The sequence below is a fragment of the Microcaecilia unicolor genome, chromosome 5, assembly GCF_901765095.1.
Source record: "Microcaecilia unicolor chromosome 5, aMicUni1.1, whole genome shotgun sequence".
Classification (NCBI taxonomy): domain Eukaryota; kingdom Metazoa; phylum Chordata; class Amphibia; order Gymnophiona; family Siphonopidae; genus Microcaecilia; species Microcaecilia unicolor.
The window spans coordinates 273,957,503-273,974,523 of NC_044035.1; positions in this window are offsets into that span (position 1 = coordinate 273,957,503).

Genomic DNA, 17,021 nt, shown 5'->3' on the forward strand with positions numbered 1-17,021 from the left:
GCGTGCTGTTTATGCCATGCTGGCTGGTTTTAATGTGTGGTAGTTGTTAGCATGAATCTGCACTGATATCTACTATGCAGTTAAACCCATACTTGCTGCTTAATGCAACTCCGCCAGAGAGTGACTTAATTTCAACATTATTTCCATGAAGATTCTTAGCTCCCCATGATATGCAATGTACAGTCAGGACAGTCAGAGAAATATTTAATATCATCTTGTACATCTTAACATCTCATTACCATCCGGAGCAGCTCAGGAATAACCATAATGTCTTCTAATTTGCTTTGCACCATATGCAGGTGAGCTATCCATTATTTATTTGGCAGGTCTGGGTAATATTTTTGTTAATATAAAAGCAAATAATATTGGTCCTGATGCCTTTGGCCCTCCATTATGGTAATGCAGAAAAGCATTTCAAAATCTTTGTTAGCAAAGTTTTTGGTAAGGGAGGCCTGGGGCGGTCATTACAATATGTCGAGCTGAAAAAAAAATGCAGAATGCCTTTGGGTTTGGAGAGATTTAAGACCCAACAAAAGACATTAAAATGACTTCCCTGCATGTGTAATGAGCATCTGACATTACATTTTTTAAAAGAATGTTAATGATTCTAGAACAGAAAGTAAGATTACAGGCACACACCATTAATGCATAAAAATAGGAGCCTTTTCTGCATATAAATAAGAGTGCTATGAAATACGAACATTTGGAAGGATATTTTAAGAGTAATTTTGTTTTGTACATGGAAGAGCAATGCATAATTTGAAGGCCTTAGCATGTTTCCCACAAACAACAAATAATTCTACTTTTTAAAGGTAGTTGAAAAATGAAGGGGCCAATATAATGAACTATGCTACCCTTAGCACAAGGATTTACTTCAGATTTTATGTGCAGAGGTTTCAGTGCACATATAATCTGTTCAAAGAAGGAAGTAAATCATGGTGCTAATCTTACTACAACAAAATGAGCATGCAAATATAAGTGTGGAGCCCCTAGGGTTCTGCTGAGGAATTTCTGTAAGTGACTATACCTGAATATAAGTCGCATGAGCCACAAATGAAAACGGTGTCAGCCAAATATAAATAAAGAAATAAATAAAGCAACACTTTCGGGAGGGAGAGGTCTCCTGCTATCTGTGAAAAAGTAAATCCATGAGTCACAGGATGTGCACAAAAGTGGACAAAGTCCAAAGAGCTGAGGTAGCAAGATAGAGCTACCAATGTCCAGGTAGATCTGGGCTTGGTTTTCAGGTTCTCACGTTAGAGAGAAGGTGCTTACTTCCCCTGCATGAGAAAGGTTAGGAGAGACCAGTGCTTTTTTTGTAGGAAAAAAGGTACCGGTACTCATTATGGGTGGGGTCACCATCTATGGCTTTGCCTCCTATGGTAGCCACACCCACAGTAGCCACACCCCTTATATCAGTCGTGGCGCATATAAGTAGTATCATTAAAAATACTATACCAGTATAGGAGCAAAAAATAATGTGATTTTTTTTTCATTATAAATAATTTCTATAAGCTGTTACAGCTCTAGTATACCCAGTGCAAAATAAGACAGCAGATGTAAATTCTCAAATTGGACATCTTCCAAACACTAAAATGAAAATAAAATGACTTTTTCTACCTTTGTTGTCTGGTGACTATTTTTCTGAGCAAAAAAAAACAGCACAAAGGGCCTTTAAAAACACAAGGGACACAGTGCTTATGTAAAAAAACTTTAATAATCCAAATTTGATTGAAGGAAGACCCGACACGAGCCGTGTTTCGGTGCCACCGCACCTGCGTCAGGGGTCACACGATTGATAAGGAGGCTTACACAGACAAATTCAGTGCATCTGTTGACTTGCAAAGTTGTCTCTAAATATATTCCTCCTTATGTAGTACAATATTAAGCTCATGTGTCGGGTCTTCCTTCAATCAAATTTGGATTATTAAAGGTTTTTACATAAGCACTGTGTCCCTTGTGTTTTTAAAGGCCCTTTGTGCTTTTTTTTTGCTTGGACTTTGTTTGTGCTTTGCTCCCTCTCTTTGTTACACTTCAGACTATTTTTTCTGAACATGTTGGTCCCAGTCTCTGATTCTGAGGCTCTTTATCTGATCCCTTAACTCCAGGGCTTCCTTTCCATTTATTTCTTTACTTTCCTCCTACATTTCTTGCCCTACATCCATAGGTAAAAGCTGGGTCCTCTGCGGACTTGACTGGAGGAGGTATAGAGTGGATCCAGCTTTTGCCTGTCATCCATGTGCAGATTTTCTCCTCTTTTCCCTTTCCCTCACCTTGTCAGTATGCATTTCCTTCCTCTCTCCATCACGTCCAGCATTTTCCTCTCACCCTCCATCCATGTCCAGCATTTCTCCTCTCTTCTCCCCTTCACCAATGTTCATCTCACTTCTTCTCTCTTCCCTCCCCTCCAACCATGTCCAGCATTTCAACTCTCTCTCCTCCCCTCCATCCATGTCCAAAATTTCTCCTCCTCCCCTAAATCCATGTGCATCTCCTCCTCTGTCTTCCCTCCCCTCCAGCCATGTCCAGCATTTCTCCTCTCCCTCTCCACTCCATCCATGTGCATCTATGTCCTCTGTCTTCCCTCCCCTCCATCCATGTCCAGTATTTCTCCTCCCTCCCTTTCCCTCCAACTGTGTGCATCTCTTTCCTTCCCTCCAACATTTCTCCTCTCTTCCCTGCCCTCCACTCCATCCATGTCCAGCATTTCTTCTCTCTCCCCTCCATCTATGTGCATCTCCTTCCTGTCTTCCCTTTACTCCATCCATGTCCAGCATTTATCCTGCCCTTCCCTCCATCCATCCATGTCCAGAAACTCTGCTCTCTCCCCTGTCCTCCTCTGCCCTCCCATCTATGTCTAGCGATTCTTCTCTCTCCCCTGCCCTCCATGTCCAGCGCACGGATAGCATGTGAGCCCTTACTGCTTACAAAATTGGTAATGGTAAGTGAACACACACCACAAAGATATTTAGCAGAGTATAGGAGAAAATGCATTACTTGGGGAGTCTCCATTTCAGGTTTTGTCTGCATATTTTTTTTGTGATCCCCTATTTTGCATCAGGTGATAGTCTGTCTGTGTTATCCTTGTCTGGCTGAGGTGAAGGATTCTACTAAATATAGTATCTTTGTAATATTGTGTAACAGACCGGCTTCTGCCAGTTTCCCAGTAGCTGGTACATTGGTGCTCTAGGGCCCAGTCTAATATTTCATGGGTGGGTCATGGCTGTTAGGGTTTGGTAAGTTTTTTTTTATATAGGTTTTTAGTGTCTTTTTGCAGGGTTTTGTGTTATTTTGCAACTATCTGCAACCAAAATGATAAAGTGGATGGAACTCCTCTCATATGAGTAGAGTGATGTGGTAGTCTTGTTAGTCCACTTTTAAAGGTAATAAATAAAAATAAAAGAAAACATAGAAAAGAAAATAAGATGATAACTTTTTTATTGGACTAACTTTTCTCTGTTTTGTTTGATTTCTATGTATTACCTCTCATATGTGGAAAAGCTAAAGAGCTTAGGACTCTTCAGCCTGGAAAAGAGATGGCTGAGGGGAGATAAAACTGAGGTCTACAAAATCCTGAGTGGTGTAGAACGAGTAGAAGTGAATCAAATTTTTACTCTTTCAAAAAGTACAAAGACTAGGGGACACTCAATGAAGTTACATGGAAATACCTTTAAAACAAATAGGATGAAATATTTTTTCACTCAACAAATAGTTAAGCTCTGGAACTTTTTGCTATACGAGGTAGTAACAGTGGTTAGCGTACCTGTGTTTAAAAAAGGCATGTTCAAGTTCCTGGAAGAAAAGTCCATAATCTGCTATTGAGACAGACATGGGAAAGCCACTGCTTGCCCTGGGATTGGTAGCATGGAGTGTTGCTACTATTTGAGTTTCTGCCAGGTACTCATGACCTGGATTGGCTACTGTTGGAGACAGGATACTGGGCAAGATGGGCCATTGGTCTGACTCAGTATGGCAATTCTTATGTTCTTGTGCCTGTTTCTGGAGCATATGATCATATGATGCCGGTCCTCAGAGCGCACGTATAGACTCTGGAGGAAGGCATTCTGCTGGGGGTTTTTTGCACCGTTTTTAGCTTTGTCTCGAACACAAGTCCCTGACGCAGCCCTTGTGGGTGAAACACAATCTGTGTCGGGCGATTATCTCATAATAAAGTTGTAAACCAAACCACTGATTGATCTGCTCTGTTTGTTTCCACTAAGAAGGATAGCTCCATTGTAGGGGAATATGATGTTTGTGATATAGAACTGGGCTTTCAGGGTGTATGTAGAGATTCTGACCAATCCTATAGAGAATACAGAACACTCCTATACAGAAGAATTTCTTAAATAACACTGTCAACTATCATGCTAATTTAAAAGTTGGAGGGGGTGGGATCTAATGTGTAAAAATGTCTCTTTGACTTGCCCCCTCCATAACTAGTTTGCCTCCTTGGTGCCACCTCAAATATTTCTGTCTAGAGATGCCACTAAAATGTCATTTAAAAAACGTTGTTAAAACATATAACAACATTCAGTAAAAGCAACAACAATTTAAATACTCCCTTCCTATCTCAAAAATAAACCAGTCTATTTTGCCTAGTGCAGTATTTACTTACACCACCCAGCAGGACACTGCAGAAAACCAGTTATTTTAAGTGAACATGTCCAGAAGGCATAAGTGAATGAAAAAACTCCTTTCATAGCATTTTGTTTCTTGACTTTTTACAACCAATAAAAGGAAAGGGCATTTTGGCAGACTTTTAATGCAGAAGTTAATGCTACTTTCTGTTGGCAGCAATAGTACCTTTTTTTTTTAAATATTTTTATTGAAGGAAAAGTTACATCACATGCCAACACAGTGAGCCAGCTGACTCGTACCTTTCCAACAACTACAAGATCACCGCTCTACTGTCGATTCACACAAGGAATGAGTAACAAAATTGATAACAAAATATACAACTCATTGCCCACAAGCAAGTAATAACACAATCTACCATTCCTTCTAATTTTTTTTTCTTTCCCCCCTCCCCACATAACCTTCCACCCCAACCACCTACCCTCCCTCCTTTTACTTCTGAAGTTAAGTTTACATTGGTTTTACAATTGCAAATTAGCACAGATCTTTTTTTTACCTCAGTGCACTATGCATCTCATTACATTATTTCATCCAAAGTTACATTAAAATTTTTATGTGGAAATTTAAAAAAAAATCATTGTTAAAAATGTTAACTCAAATTTGCAACAACCTCTCTTACACTGGCCTGTTAAGGTTCATAAATGAGAAATAACAGCTTTTGTGGAAATCAAAGTCCAAGTGCTCTGTAAAATCTTTTTTTATAAAGTGCTTTGTATTCTAAGTTGTATCTCTTGCTGTGGCGAGATACCGTTTGTCCTATGAAATTTACAATTGCAGTCTACATGTAGCATATCTACAGAGCCATTCTGAAGTGAGCATGTATATATATATATAAAAAAGTGTGGAGCATCAAATCCCAAAGCGCCTCTTGCTATTTATCAATATCTTTTCCCTTTCCTTTAGATAATCATTTTGTGGCAACTGCAGACCTAGGCACACAGGGTTGTGATGATAAATGAGCGATCAAGAGAATGAAATAAGATTGCACTCTTTGGGGATTGAAGTCACCGGTGTGTTGTTTATTAGATATCTCTGTCTATCTGCTTGTCACAAAAACAATAGTGGTATGCTGCCACTAGTAAGAGAGGTTCAGGATGTTTCAGAAATCTCTTACTAAGTTGCAAACCCTGATTTAAGTTGTAAAGGAAATAAAATGCCAGGGAAAAGGCACTGAAAGTTAACGTGACTAACATACATAGTAAATGATGGCAGATAAAGACCTGTACGGTTCATCTAGTCTGCCCAACAAGATAAACTCATTTTACACGGTATGTGATACTTTATAGGTATACCCGAGTATGATTTATCCTTGCCATTCTCAGGGCACAGACCACAGAAGTCTGCTCAGCAGTTATTCTACTAAAAGTTCTGAAGCCCCTTAAAATTTAGACTCCAGCCTATCCATATCTATTCAGCCATGTTCAGGGCGTAGACCATAGAAGTCTGCCCAGCACTGGTTTTGCTTCCCAATTACTGGTGTTGCCACCCAATCTCCGCTAAGATTCCATGGATCCATTCCTTCTAAACAGGATTCCTTTGTGTTTATCCCATGCATGTTTGAATTCCATTACCGTTTTCATCTCCACCACCTCCCATGGGAGGGCATTCCATATATCCACCACCCTCTCCATGAAAAAATACTTCCTGACATTACTCCTGAGTCTGCCTAAACTTGCTTACTATCTCAGCTGTACCTTGGAAACTACTGTGTTCTGAATATCGCACAATGGGCCTCTTTTACTAAGCGGTGGTAAGCCCAACGCGGGTTTACTGCTCACTAAATAGGAAGTACCGCCAGGCTACTGCAATTTATTTTTGAAGCACCGGAATGTACCCAGTGGTAATTGGGCAGTGCGGCGCACTGCCCGGTTACTGCTTTTTTAGTGTGAGAGCCTCTACTGCCACCTCAATGGGTGGCGGTAAGGGCTCCCCCAAAATGGCCATGCGGCAAGTACTTTACTTGCCACACGGCCATTTCCTGCAGGAAAGACACCCTTTTGCCGCAGCTTGGTGAAAGGGGCCCAATGTTTTTTTGTGATATGGATGATGGTTACTAAGTCTTGCTACATGATTTTCAAAAGGAAAGATAAAGTAAACTTCTGCTCAGTTTGAATGTTGGACCCTGTGTAATATTGATGAAGTTTTGAGAATTTTCCAGGGTATATGGTTTCAATATATTTTCCTTACCTTCCCTGAGTGAAATACTGTTGAGCCAATGAATTTTGCTTAAATATATAGGGCTAGATTCTGTCTATGCTGCCGAAAAATCAGCACCCAAAAAAAGCACTATTCTATAAAGGGTGCTCCGAGTTGGGCACCATTTATGGAATAGTTTGATGCCAGGATCTGAGCCAAATTTTAGGTATGAGGATTTACACCAAGTGAAACCTGATGTAAATCCTCACACCTAAATTAGACACAGATCAGCCTTATACTGTAACACTGTGCGCAAATTCCAGGAACACCCCTGACCTGCCCCTGACCCTCCCATGGTCATGGCCTCATCTGATCCTCATGGAAAAATGTACCCGTGCATATTTATAGAATAGTGACTACAATGATTCATGCTTTGATTCAATTATTGCCAGTTGGCGCCAATAATTGATTGTTAGTATCCAATCATCAGCGCTAATTGGCTCATTAAGCAATTAAATTGTAAACACAAAATAGGCATTGCCAAAATTTGCATGCACAATTTTGAGCGCCATATATAGACTTAGAGGGATATTGTCATGCTTCTTTTGTGAGAATATATTTCCATCTACAGATATCGAATGATTTTAAAATCCCCTTTGTAATTTTTGGAAATATTATGTTGCTACATCCCAGTAAACAAACTCTCCCATGAAAATATTACTATACTTAAGTAAAGGAAAAGCAATGCATAAAATCAAATGATGTCAGCATGCATGCAACATACCGATCCACACAAAAATTGCTGAAGCAGGTACATTAGGGATTGGTTCAATGCTTATTTAGTGAAAATAAGCCCTCTTAGAATAGACAACCATCTACAGTAATCATGCTTGTCTAGGAACTTAGATCTCTGGTTGCCTTGCACATACAAGGGATAATTCTGTAAGAGGCCCTTTTACTAAGGAGCATAGGGATCTACGTGTGTCCAACATGTATCAATTTGGAATTACCGTCCGACTACCACAAGTCCCAGGAGGTAATTCCATTTTTTACATACGTCAAATACTCGCGTCCGAAAAGATTTTTTATTTGCTACCATGTGGTGTTAACCAGGTGGTAATTAGCAGTGTAAATGTGCTGACGATTACCACCCGGTTAATGAGTGAAACCTTACCACTAAGTCAATGGGTGGCGTTAAGGTCTCAGGCCCAAAATGGGTGCGTGACAATTTTTATTTTTCCACTCGTCCATTTTCAGCCAAAAAAAAGCCTTTTTTGCAGGCGCGCTGAAAAATACACCTGTGTGCCTCCAATACGCATGCCTACAAAAGCGCAGGCCATTTTTCAGCACACGTTAGTAAAAGGATCCCTAAGGAACCACCTACTGTAGATTTAGGCTGCATATATTCACATAGGTGGAGGAGTGGCCTAGTGGTTAGGGTGGTGGACTTTGGTCCTGAGGAACTGAGTTTGATTCCCAGCACAGGCAGCTCCTTGTGACTCTGGGCAAGTCACTTAACCCTCCATTGCCCTCCACACTGAGCCTGCCATTAGTGGGAAAGTGCGGGGTACAAATGTAATTTAAAAAAATAATCCATCTTAAGTAGAGGAGTGTGGTAGCCGTGTTAGTCCACTCTTAAGGTTATCAATAGAAATCAAACAAAATAAAACATGGAAAAGAAAATAAGATGATACCTTTTTTATTGGACATAACTTAATACATTTCTTGATTAGCTTTCGAAGGTTGCCCTTCTTCGTCAGATTGGAAATAAGCAAATGTGCTAGCTGACAGTGTATATACAGTGGGGGAAATAAGTATTTGATCCCTTGCTGATTTTGTAAGTTTGCCCACTGACAAAGACATGAGCAGCCCATAATTGAAGGGTAGGTTATTGGTAACAGTGAGAGATAGCACATCACAAATTAAATCCGGAAAATCACATTGTGGAAAGTATATGAATTTATTTGCATTCTGCAGAGGGAAATAAGTATTTAATCCCTCTGGCAAACAAGACCTAATACTTGGTGGCAAAACCCTTGTTGGCAAGCACAGCGGTCAGACGTCTTCTGTAGTTGATGATGAGGTTTGCACACATGTCAGGAGGAATTTTGGTCCACTCCTCTTTGCAGATCATCTCTAAATCATTAAGAGTTCTGGGCTGTCGCTTGGCAACTCGCAGCTTCAGCTCCCTCCATAAGTTTTCAATGGGATTAAGGTCTGGTGACTGGCTAGGCCACTCCATGACCCTAATGTGCTTCTTCCTGAGCCACTCCTTTGTTGCCTTGGCTGTATGTTTTGGGTCATTGTCGTGCTGGAAGACCCAGCCACGACCCATTTTTAAGGCCCTGGCGGAGGGAAGGAGGTTGTCACTCAGAATTGTACGGTACATGGCCCCATCCATTCTCCCATTGATGCGGTGAAGTAGTCCTGTGCCCTTAGCAGAGAAACACCCCCAAAACATAACATTTCCACCTCCATGCTTGACAGTGGGGACGGTGTTCTTTGGGTCATAGGCAGCATTTCTCTTCCTCCAAACACGGCGAGTTGAGTTCATGCCAAAGAGCTCAATTTTTGTCTCATCTGACCACAGCACCTTCTCCCAATCACTCTCGGCATCATCCAGGTGTTCACTGGCAAACTTCAGACGGGCCGTCACATGTGCCTTCCGGAGCAGGGGGACCTTGCGGGCACTGCAGGATTGCAATCCGTTATGTCGTAATGTGTTACCAATGGTTTTCGTGGTGACAGTGGTCCCAGCTGCCTTGAGATCATTGACAAGTTCCCCCCTTGTAGTTGTAGGCTGATTTCTAACCTTCCTCATGATCAAGGATACCCCACGAGGTGAGATTTTGCGTGGAGCCCCAGATCTTTGTCGATTGACAGTCATTTTGTACTTCTTCCATTTTCTTACTATGGCACCAACAGTTGTCTCCTTCTCGCCCAGCGTCTTACTGATGGTTTTGTAGCCCATTCCAGCCTTGTGCAGGTGTATGATCTTGTCCCTGACATCCTTAGACAGCTCCTTGCTCTTGGCCATTTTGTAGAGGTTAGAGTCTGACTGATTCACTGAGTCTGTGGACAGGTGTCTTTCATACAGGTGACCATTGCCGACAGCTGTCTGTCATGCAGGTAACGAGTTGATTTGGAGCATCTACCTGGTCTGTAGGGGCCAGATCTCTTACTGGTTGGTGGGGAATCAAATACTTATTTCCCTCTGCAGAATGCAAATAAATTCATATACTTTCCACAATGTGATTTTCCGGATTTAATTTGTGATGTGCTATCTCTCACTGTTACCAATAACCTACCCTTCAATTATGGGCTGCTCATGTCTTTGTCAGTGGGCAAACTTACAAAATCAGCAAGGGATCAAATACTTATTTCCCCCACTGTAAGTGAAAACATTCAAGCATTACTATGACAGTCTGACAGGGTGGGAGGATGAGGGTGGGTAGGAGGTATGCATGGGGACATCAAAGCATATCATTGATATTCTAACAGGATGGGTGTGGATATGTGAGGGGTGGGGTGATCAACAGAGACATACAGCTTTATGGTTTATAATGGGCTAGGAACCACAGATCCTTGTTAAGGCCTTTCTGTTGGGTGTTAAAATATTCAATCATTCTGACTTCAAAGGCCTTACGTTCTTGTATGGTTTTAAAGTTACCTTTGAGGATTCTCACTGTGAAATCACTGGTACAGTGTCCTGGTCCTGTAAAATGTTGACCAACAGGTGTGGGAACCCTACTGGCACTAGTATTGTTCATGTGATGTCTATGTAAATTGAATCTTGTCTTAAGCATCTGGCCTGTTTCTCCAATATAGCATCCTTCGTTACATTTTTTACACTGAATGATATATACCACATTGGAAGATGAGCAAGTGAAAGATCCCTTTATGATGAATATCTTTCCTTTGTGGATGACTTTGAGGTCCTGTGAAATATTTTGGCATAGTTTGGAACTGGATAAATTACAGGGAAGTGTGCCCTTCTGTTCCTTTTCAGTCAGTGATGGAAGTTTACTTCTGATTAGCTTGTGTTTTAAGTTGGGTGGTTGTTGGAAGGCCAGTACTGGTGGGGATGGGAATATCTCTTTCAGTAATTCATCCTCCTGGAGTATAGGTTGTAGATCTTTTATGATTTTCCTCAGTTTTTCCAGCTCTGAATTGTATGTCACTACAAGGGGGATTCCGTCTGTGGATTTTTTCTCCTTGTACTGTAGCAGATTCTCCCTGGGTGTTTTGAGGGAGAAGGCAATATTCTTGGAGATTATTTTGGGGTTGTAGCCTTTCTGTTTGAAGGATGCAGTCAGGCTTTTAAGGTGTCTGTCTCTGTCCCCTGGGTCAGTGCAGATACGGTGGTATCTTGTGGCTTGGCTGTAAATGATGGATCTTTTTGTATGTGAAGGATGGAAGCTGGAGTTGTGGAGGTAGCTGCATCTGTCTGTGGATTTCTTGCATATAGATGTTTGTATACAGCCATCACTGATTGAGACCGTGGTGTCCAAAAAATTGACTTTTTCTGGGGAGTAGTCAATTTTGAATCTGATTGTAGGATGGTATGTATTGAAGGCAGAATAAAATTGTTTCAGAGTTTCTTCACCCTCCGTCCAAATCATAAAAATGTCATCGATGTACCGGTAGTATTTTAGAGGTTTGGTCTGGTGTGTATTCAGAAATGTCTCTTCCAGCTCAGCCATAAAAAGGTTGGCATATTGGGGTGCTGTCCTGGTGCCCATCGCAGTGCCCATTATTTGTAGATAGATATCATTGTTAAAGCGGAAGTAGTTGTGAGTTAAAATGAATTTGATTAATTTTGTAATAGTTTCTGGTGAGTATTGATGGTCCAGTGTGGATTTTTTTAGGAGTCTTCCACATGCAGCTATGCCATCCGCATGTGGAATGTTGCTGTATAGTGATTCTACATCCATCATGACCAGAAGGGTGTTAGGTGGTAGTTGCTTGATATTTTTCAATTTATTCAGAAAGTCTGTGGTGTCTTGTATGAAGCTGTTAGTTTTGTGTACGAGGGGTTTCAGAATTCCCTCTATGAATCCAGATATTTCTTCCGTGAGTGTGCCAATACCTGATATGATTGGTCTGCCAGGGTTTCCCGGTTTGTGGATCTTGGGTAGCATGTAGAAATTGCCCACAGCAGGCTGGTTTGGTATGAGTTTCTTCAGGTGAGGTTGCGCTTGTGTAGGAAATGTTTTGATAAGATCTTTCAGCTGTTTTGTGTAATCCTGTGTGGGGTCCTCAGTTAGTTTCCTGTAGTATTTATTGTCTGAGAGCTGTCTGTGCCCCTCTTCAATGTATTTTTGTATGTCCATAATTACCACTGCGCCTCCTTTGTCTGCGGGTTTGATGATAATGCGTTCGTTAGTTTGTAGGGTTCTTATGGCCGCTCTTTCTGGTGGGGTAAGATTGTACAGGATTCTCTTTTGTTTGTTGGAAAGTTGGGATTTCACCCTATGTCTGAGTATAGCTGGATTTCATCCAGTTTACTGGATGGGCAGAATGAGAGCCCTTTGGAGAGCACAGAGACCTCAATGCTGTGATAATTGATGGTTCGAGAGGTTTATTATCCCCATTTGGTTTGCATTTGTAAAGGTGTGATCAGTATTCCCTGGTTTGTTTGGGCTCTGATTTTCACATGCCTCAGATGTGTATCCAAGTGTCTCCAAGGTGTCTGGGGATGTTGGTTCTGCAGAGCTGTAGCTGTTCAAGGATAAGCAGTTTCTCTCTCTTTGATTTTGAAGAAGAGAATATAGCTTTATTTCCTTTTTGCGGATAGCAATGTATTGTTTTTCTCCTTGGATGTTATGTAGGTCCTCTTTAAGTTGGTTCACAAGGTGTGGATGTAATTCCTCCATGTTCCTCATGATTACATCCCTTTGGGTTTCTATTATTCTTTTTTTCTTGTAGAGTTGATGTATAAGTTCATTTCTTAGTATCTGACTAGTGCGTTTGCAGAGTTTCTCTGCATAGTCAGAATTGTAAGTAGTAGCCAAAGGATTTTTGATCCTCAGTCCTTTGGGAATGATGTCATTCTTCTTGCAGATTGTCAGAAAGTAAAGATGACTGTTCACTTTTGTTTCTTTTTCCAAAGGTTTGTTCATTTGCTTTTTCATTGGGCTGTATGCGGTATCTTCCATCTTAAGTAGAGGAGTGTGGTAGCCGTGTTAGTCAACTCTTAAGGTTATCAATAGAAATCAAACAAAATAAAACATGGAAAAGAAAATAAGATGATACCTTTTTTATTGGACATAACTTAATACATTTCTTGATTAGCTTTCGAAGGTTGCCCTTCTTCGTCAGATCGGAAATAAGCAAATGTGCTAGCTGACAGTGTATATAAGTGAAAACATTCAAGCATTACTATGACAGTCTGACAGGGTGGGAGGATGGGGGTGGGTAGGAGGTATGCAGGGGGACATCAAAGCATATCATTGATATTCTAACAGGATGGGTGTGGATATGTGAGGGGTGGGATGATCAATGGTTTATAATAGGCTAGGAACCCCAGATCCTTGTTAAGTCCTTTCTGTTGGGTGTTAAAATATTCAATCATTCTGACTTCAAAGGTCTTACATTCTTGTATGGTTTTAAAGTTACCTTTCAGGATTCTCACTGTGAAGTCACTGGTACAGTGTCCTACTCCTGTAAAATGTTGACCAACAGATGTGGGAACCCTACTGGCACTAATATTGTTCATGTGATGTCTATGTAAATTGAACCTTGTCTTAAGCATTTGGCCTGTTTCTCCAATATAGCATCCTTCATTACATTTTTTACACTGAATGATATATACCACATTGGAAGATGAGCAAGTGAAAGATCCCTTTATGTTGAATATCTTTCCTTTGTGGATGACTTTGGGGTCCTGTGAAATATTTTGGCATAGTTTGGAACTGGATAAATTACAGGGAAGTGTGCCCTTCTGTTCCTTTTCAGTCAGTGATGGAAGTTTACTTCTGATTAGCTTGTGTTTTAAGTTGAGTGGCTGTCGGAAGGCCAGTACTGGTGGGGATGGGAATATCTCTTTCAGTAATTCATCCTCCTAGAGTATAGGTTGTAGATCTCTTATGATTTTCCTCAGTTTTTCCAGCTCTGGATTGTATGTCACTACAAGGGGGATTCTGTCTGTGGGTTTCTTGTATATAGATGTTTGTATAAATTGAAAAATATCAAGCAACTACCACCTAACACCCTTCTGATCACGACAGATGCAGCTACCTCCACTACTCCAGCTTCCATCCTTCACATAGAAAAAGATCCATCATTTACAGCCAAGCCACAAGATACCACCATATCTGCTCTGACCCAGGGGACAGAGACAGACACCTTAAAAGCCTCAATGCATCCTTCAAACAGAAAGGCTACAACCCCAAAATAATCTCCAAGAATATTGCCTCCAAATTCATTTTAACTCACAACTACTTCCGCTTTAACAATGATATCTATCTACAAATAATGGGCACTGCGATGGGCACCAGGACAGCACCCCAATATGCCAACCTTTTTATGGCTGAGCTGGAAGAGACATTTCTGAATACACACCAGACCAAACCTCTAAAATACTACTGGTACATCGATGACATTTTTATGATTTGGACGGAGGGTGAAGAAACTCTGAAACAATTTTATTCTGCCTTCAATACATACCATCCTACAATCAGATTCAAAATTGACTACTCCCCAGAAAAAGGTCAATTTTTTGGACACCACAGTCTCAATCAGTGATGGCTGTATACAAACATCTATATGCAAGAAACCCACAGACAGATGCAGCTACCTCCACAACTCCAGCTTCCATCCTTCACATACAAAAAGATTCATCATTTACAGCCAAGCCACAAGATACCACCATATCTGCACTGACCCAGGGGACAGAGACAGACACCTTAAAAGCCTGACTGCATCCTTCAAACAGAAAGGCTACAACCCCAAAATAATCTCCAAGAATAATGCCTTCTCCCTCAAAACACCCAGGGAGAATCTGCTACAGTACAAGGAGAAAAAATCCACAGACGGAATCCCCATTGTAGTGACATACAATCCAGAGCTGGAAAAACTGAGGAAAATCATAAAAGATCTTCAACCTATACTCCAGGAGGATGAATTACTGAAAGAGATATTCCCATCCCCACCAGTACTGGCCTTCCGACAGCCACCCAACTTAAAACACAAGCTAATCAGAAGTAAACTTCCATCACTGACTGAAAAGGAACAGAAGGGCACACTTCCCTGTAATTTATCCAGTTGCAAACTATGCCAAAATATTTTACAGGACCCCAAAGTCATCCACAAAGGAAAGATATTCAACATAAAGGGATCTTTCACTTGCTCATCTTCCAATGTGGTATATATCATTCAGTGTAAAAAATGTAACGAAGGATGTTATATTGGTGAAACAGGCCAGATGCTTAAGACAAGATTCAATTTACATAGATATCACATGAATAATACTGGTGCCAGTAGGGTTCCCACACCTGTTGGTCAACAATTTACAGGACCAGGACACTGTACCAGTGACTTCACAGTGAGAATCCTGAAAGGTAACTTTAAAACCATACAAGAACGTAAGACCTTTGAAGTCAGAATGATTGAATATTTTAACACCCAACAGAAAGGACTTAACAAGGATCTGGGGTTCCTAGCCCATTATAAACCATAAAGCTGCATGTCTCTGTTGATCACCCCACCCCTCACATATCCACCCAACCTGTTAGAATATCAATGATATGCTTTGATGTCCCCATGCATACCTCCTACCCACCCTCATCCTCCCACCCTGTCAGACTGTCATAGTAATGCTTGAATGTTTTCACTTATATACACTATCAGCTAGCACATTTGCTTATTTCCGATCTGACGAAGAAGGGCAACCTTCGAAAGCTAATCAAGAAATGTATTAAGTTATGTCCAATAAAAAAGGTATCATCTTATTTTCTTTTCCATGTTTTATTTTGTTTGATTTCTATTGATAAAAAAATAATAAAATAAATGTTGGTGTTCTAGTAATTTTTGTGTGTATCTGAAGATCTACGCAATTAAATGACAATATTCCAGCTGTGTGCTTTTGGGTAAGTACATGCCCCTATACACGTGGGTGTTTACATGGATGGAGTTTGGGTGGGGCATAGAATTACACATATAAATAATAGAATACAGGAAAGAGTGCCCTTTGGAAGTTTGGGGTCGGTGAGCTCGCCTAGATGACATTGCTACATTGTTTAAAAGTCATCGCTATTGCAATTCATTGTCAAACAGAAAAGGAAATGGGGTATACCCCTTTGTGCATGCCCCCAAATGTTGACTTTCTGGGGTTTTGGTAGGAATGTGTCATTCCATATCATTTTTAACCCAAAATGACAGGAACGAAACTGAAGCTTCATTATTTTCCCATGTTGTTAATAGTGCACATTATTTCTCAATACTGAAGTGCTCAGTAGGCTCCTATTTCTTCAATAGGCACCTATTCAATTGTTCAGTAAAACAACCCCCCCAAAAAAAATTAAGAAAGAAAAATCCACAAAGAGGAAAACAACATGGGAAACTAAACATAAAGGGGTTGAGGTTTAGACTGTGGCGCTCAGCTTTTGCTGACTGCCACTGATGTTATACTCGTAAATTCAAAGCCGGACCTTGTCTGGGCTCCTGCATTGAATTTCTGGGTTTACAGAGCCAGCGAAACCATAGCCGGTTAACTGCAATATGCAGCACTTAACCAGCTATGGTGAACCACATACAGACAGGACTGATTTTTATTCAGTCCTATGTATGCAGTTATCTTGGCTGGTTAAGTGCTGAATATAGGTTATTAACCAGTCAAGTGCTGACTCTGTCACTGGAACACCCCCCAAATAGCTGGTTTTGAGTTTAGGCATTAACCATTTTTAGCAGCAGTAACCGGTTAAGTGTCACTGAAAGGTAGAGTATTACAGCCAGCTATAGGAAGATTGACAGATGTTCTCTTAGGCTTCCGTGGCTGGCGTTATGATTATTGCAGTTGTCTGGATCTTGCTATATCTGAGTAAGTGGAACTGACATTTCAGCCATCTTGAAGTGGCTTTCTTCAGGGTTTGCTATGAGGTCTGTCGTTTGCCTTATATATAGTGGGTTCTCAAACCTAATTGGATGGTGTTTGAGATGGGTGGTTTCCTCAGGAAGGCAAGATATTTCAATGGGAAACTGAGGTCCATTGGCCACAAATTTGAATTTTTGCTGGGAAAGTTCATTGGTCA